We start from the raw sequence: 6000 nt of genomic DNA on the forward strand, positions 1-6000 counted from the left end.
TAGAATGTTGTAAGCAAGTTAGTAAGTCTGAAGAACATTATAGTCAGTTTGTATAGTCTACAATTAGTTTGAAACACAGTCTTCTACTCATCTCCTTCTTAGATCCAAATGTTATTATATCCTTATTAAATGTTTAGCTTAGTGAAAACCCAGAATGTATGTGTCTTATTAATGAGCTTCTAGATTAGAGGGAGTGAGTACTTATTTTTAATAGTACTCTTATTAAGATAATAATAATCCTAGACTGAGTAAAGCTTCCTATCTTTCTTTTTGACAAAGAAGAAAGGAGAGACTATAGAGGACTTTAAGGGTTAGATCCAGCTGTTCTAAAGATTTTCCTGAAGGAACTTGTTGAGAGCCTCCTACTTGTCCTTATTAAGTAGATAGACCTTACAGTCCTTAAGTTTAAAATCCTTAGTCAATTCAATTGTATAGTTCTAAGAGTAATGTTTAGAGAGCTAGTTGAATTCCTCTTTACTAAAGACTTTAGAGAATTCTCAGACAAAATCTGGCAGGCTAGCTTTGTGTGTGTTCTAGAACTGAGTTGTTCTAAGAGGGTTTTAAACTAGTAATGTCTTAAAAGTCCTTTAGATTAATACTGTTCTATCTCAGCTAGAATATGTATTTACATACTTATCCTAGTTGAAAAAGAACAACTAGTCACCTTCTTTAGAACTGTTAGTAGTATTAGAAGTATTTGTATCTACTTAAGACAGTAGTATAAAGTAGTTACAAGACTCAGAACACTGATTAAACACAAGTGTTTACTCTAACTAGTTAATAGTAGAGTTGTAAGCCTTAAGCTATTTAAATCTAATAGAGACATCTGTCTTTCTAAGGTTAGTAACTCTGAACTTAATACTTTCCTTATAATCCTAAATAGTCATCTATAGTTGAACAAACTTAGTAATTTAACTATTTCAGTTTAGGGTTCTGTCTACATTGTAAACTAAAATTAGAAGTAGAATGTATTAAGTAGAGAGGTAGTGTTTCTACACAAAGGCCTTATTAATACACAAACTAGTGTATTTACTATTTATCAGAACTATAGTTTGAATCTAGAGAGATTCTAAGAAGAGAGTCAAGAGGACAGAGACTTAAAGCTAAAGTTTAGAACATTCTCTAATAAACTACTACTTGTTCTAAAGAGAACATACAGCTTGTACAGTCTTATTGTCTAAGAGGGTAAGTATATATACTAACATTTTCTTATTAACCTCTCTCTTTCAACAAGAATAGACTCATGTTCTTAACTGTAAACTCAGTTAAGACTATCCCTACTTAAAACTATAGACAAACTACTAAGAAGTAAACAGGGCTAGGTAGTATTCTGGTTTCTCAGAATGCAGAATTAGCAGATTGGATTGTATAGATTTAGACTCAGATAAAGTATAAAGAGAAGAATCAAAAGAAATGAGAGAACTATCTACTTTTGTTTTTAACTTTTTCTGTGTTAAATAACAATTGTTCTTTGTCAATAAACAATTTTCTTGATTTACTTTATTTACTCCTAATCCTACAGTGTCTATTAAATTAAAAGTAGTCATTAATAAATCTGAGTCATAGCTCTTTAGTATTACATTCACTGTTAGGTCTCTACAAAATTCTAGAGTTTGTAGTTAGTATTTAGAACTTCTAAAATAGCTTCTAGAACTGTAGAGAACACTTTCTTCTACAAGTCCTACTTATTACTCATTATTACTCTAACAATCTGACAGATATACTAACACTTCTATAGACAGTCTCTAATTTGGTGCTTTAACTTTCTGTAAGTAAAGTATGCTCCTTACTTTCAGGCTTCTCTAATGTTTATTAGAACAGATTGATTGTAAGTTACAGGCAGATCAATCTAAGGGGTTAGAACAGTTAGAGTCAAATGTATGTAAGGACATTCTACACAAACCTAACACATTCAAACTATAGCTTGATTGAAGGAGATAGTACAGGTCTTCTACTCAGTATAAGTAGTCAGTTCTAACATTATTCTAAGGATTTTGTCAACTAATTCTAGGTAGAGAGCTTTCTTAAGTATTCTAATAAGAATGTTATTAAACCTAATAGTAAATACAGTCTTCTAGGTCAGAATATTAAACTCCTGAAAGAAGGTATTAACAGAGTACTTACTCTGTCAAAGAGACAAAAGCTTACTCTGAGTATTGTGTCTCTTGTTCAGATTCATAAAAGAAGTACAGAGTTACTCTATAAAGTCTGAGTATAATTTACTGTTCTAAAGTCAGATCAGACTTCTAATTTAGTAACCCTTGATCCAGTTCTGAGTCTAAATAGTAGTATTACCTTCTTTCATGAAGGAGAGAACAAATAGAACCTAGTTAAAGTTTAAGACTAAGTTTTTGTTATAATCTAATACTTTACACTCTTAGAACTGACTATTCTAACAGAATACTAATTATATACAGGTTGACTTATACAATTGTCTCTATTCCTATCTTACTTAACTCCTACTAATATTCCTTTATTTACTCTAAGTATTACCCTTTCTACCTTAGTCCTACCTTCCTTGTTTACATACTTTTGACCCTTATTCCTTTATCTCTTATAACTTATTATTCCTTAAGTACCTTAGTATAGTTTAGTATATATACTTGTATAAGATCAGACTAGTTCTATAGTCTTAATCTTGTCTACTCTAGATAGTTCTGTACTCTTAGACTTACTCTATATACTTTATTCTTACCTTACTCTACCTTTGTGTCTAAATTACAGGTTCTACTTACTCTAATACTTACATTCTAGTACTAGTATCTTAGTATCTCTATTGTGTAGGATAGTTGTAGCTTAGGTCCCCTTACTAAGCCTTTAGGTCCTCTCTATACTGTTACTAATATTAAATTAAGACTACTCTTATTACTACTCTTTAACTGTTCTACATTTTGAGTATTAGTACTATCTGTTATACTAATCTTCTTTATTTGTTCTGTTAAATATACTTACTTTACTAGTCTTGAGTGTTAAGAGTAGTAACAAAGATAGAGTATAGAGGGTAAGACTTGTAAGCTTGTAGAGTTAGAGGGTAGAGGAGTCCTACTTTAGTCAAACTACAAGTATAGCTTAGTATTAGAGAGTCTAAGTACTAAGTAACTTAAGCTAATAAAACTATCTTTTTAAGAGTCAAACTGGCCTCCTTATATACTTTTTACTAAAGTAATGTTACTCTAGTAACTTTAGTAACTCTCTTTACTATTGTTCCTATAAAGTAGAGCTGGCTAATCTTTTAAGTATTATACTATACTAGTTTGTGTCTTCTTATATCTTAGATTAATCTTCTAACACTAGTTTGTGTCTTATATTCTAGATTAATCTTCTAATAACTCCTTACTGTATTATTATATCTTCTATACTTCCTCTCAAGCTTCTAATAACTCTTTATAAGTTCTCCTAACTAGTTATAACTTTTATACTGTATAATACTTTTCCTATAAGGTAAAGCTTTGTATTGTTTTATAGTCTTCTCTTAACTTGACCTGTACTTTCTATACACTAGTCTATAATGTACTTTCTTATAAGGTAGAGTATTATAACTTCTAATAACTCCTTATAACTTTTATAATATAAAAGGCTGTTACTTTGTACTACTTCTAGAACTTACAACTAAAGTTCTAGACTGTCTTGTGTACACTCTAGAACTAACAACTAGAGTTCTAGATTCTTTCCTAAGTCTTTTATAATTGACTTAGTTTAAGAGACAATTATCCTTATTAACTTCTAGTCTTATCTTTGTATGTCTATATTCAATCCTAGAACTTACAACTATAGTTCTGGACTGTCTCATGTGTTCCTCATATAGTTCTCATGTTATAAGGTTATTACTTTCCTATCTATATAGGATTACTATATATAAGAGACTACTTTCCTATAGTCTCTCCTTAGAGCTCTTAGTTCCCCTTTCCTTTACACTAGTACTAGTCCTCCTTAAGTATAAAGCTTTAGAGTTCTGGCTCTGTCTCTTTACTAGCTCTAATAGTCCTTTGTCTTTGTACAAAGAGTTCCTAGCTAGCTCTATAGTTTTTCCTATTAAGTAAGTTTTTAATCTTTTCTTCAAGTAAGTATATTTCTTATTTTCTTTAGGAGCAGGTTTTCTCCTAGTCTTTTCTTTTGTCTTACTTGAACATTATACTCTTTCCAGATCCCCTTTCTATACAAGCATTCTACTAAATGACTTGTCTTTAGTTAAGGTTACTAAGTAATATAGTAATAGAGTATGTATTTAACCTAAACATATAAAGATCTTAAAAGGCTTTGTCACCTTTTCCTAACTGACTTAATACTTACTCCTTCCTGTCCCCTCTCTCTACTAATAGATTGATCACCTATTAGTAATAATTAGAGGTTTATAATACTAGGCTAGAGTTTTTATTGAGTAGGACAATAAAGATAACCTAGGAATCTGGCCAATCTTTAGACTTATGATTAATAGGGTTCTATGAATAAAACTACTTGATTCTAAGTCTTAAGTAATAGAGTTTGTTAACATTTATTTTGGATAAATACATTATATGTCTTAAATCATACAAATGTCTTACAAATATACACTATTATAGAAACATGTCTTCTGAGACATACAACCAAGGCATTCAATAGTACATAGTATATAATACTTTAATCTATGGACAATAAAGTTCATACTAATATACAGAACACACAGTCAACTTGTATTAACACCTACACACTATAAGCTGAGTCTACTAAATCCTACTTGTGTGACTTACTCTTAGTATTATCCTGAGTAGTGTACAAACTTACAGAAGAATATTTCCTATTGTTTAGGGATATTTGCAACCTTAACACACTAACAGGTTATGAGTCTTGTACTCTCTACTCATATCTACATTGTTACTATACTTTTATCTTACTCTCTACAAATGTGACACTTTAAAATCATTATATTAGCAATTATAATTTCCCTCTTAGTAGCTATATGTATGATTATATGTACTACAATCATTATCTTGAATGCTTTAGTGTACTATACACTATAGTACAGATGATTTAATATACTCAATTGTATTATACTTAATAAGTATCATCAAACTACCCTATTTAATACTGAATCCATTTGATTCTACATGTACAATCTATTCTACTTGTCTACAAACATTTAGTACTCCTATCTGAGCATACCAAATGCAAATTGTCTTGTCCTAAAGACTACAATTACTCTATATAACAAGACATGCTATAATACTTGTAATCAGAACATACTATCTATAAGAATCTAGACACACCTGTCTAAGCATCCTAAACATGTATTGATTTATTAAAATAACCTTAGACAGACTAGTTGCTTTAAATGTAATGAGTACCCAGTAATACTATATTCAAACACTGAACTACTTTATCTTACACTACAGAGATACATTATAATAATAACATCTCACATTACAGACAAACATTTGATATTATATTAATAATACAAATGATTAATATTATAAACAAAAGAATAATGCTAGCAAAGTATAATAATAATATAAAGAAATACTATTGTGAACATACAATCAATCTAATAATGATTAGACAAACAAATAATACAAAAACAAGAGTATAAATGTTACTAAAGCATAATAACTCAAATATAAAAACAATTTCTACTATCACAAACAAACAGTCATAATAAATAACATATATTTATCAAATACAAATATATTGTATAGATATACAAATGTATAAAATGAAATAATAAAATATATTATATAGATATACAAATGTATGAAATAATAATAATACATTCAAACACATAAAACTATTATTTATTAAATAATGTAAAGTTATATGTAAATACAATCAAACAAACACATAATAACAATAAAAACAATTAATAAAATTATGAAACAACATTGCAAACATTTGAAACATATAATAACAAACATATATACTTATACAAAGTATTAAATTACTGCCTTTTTCATAAGTATTGTCACACTTGATGATTCATCATTTTTTGTCACAAAAGTAAACAAAACAAAAAAATAAGCTATTTCTCAC

The sequence above is a fragment of the Fomitiporia mediterranea genome (genome assembly GCF_000271605.1).
Source record: "Fomitiporia mediterranea MF3/22 unplaced genomic scaffold FOMMEscaffold_1, whole genome shotgun sequence".
Lineage (NCBI taxonomy): Eukaryota > Fungi > Basidiomycota > Agaricomycetes > Hymenochaetales > Hymenochaetaceae > Fomitiporia > Fomitiporia mediterranea.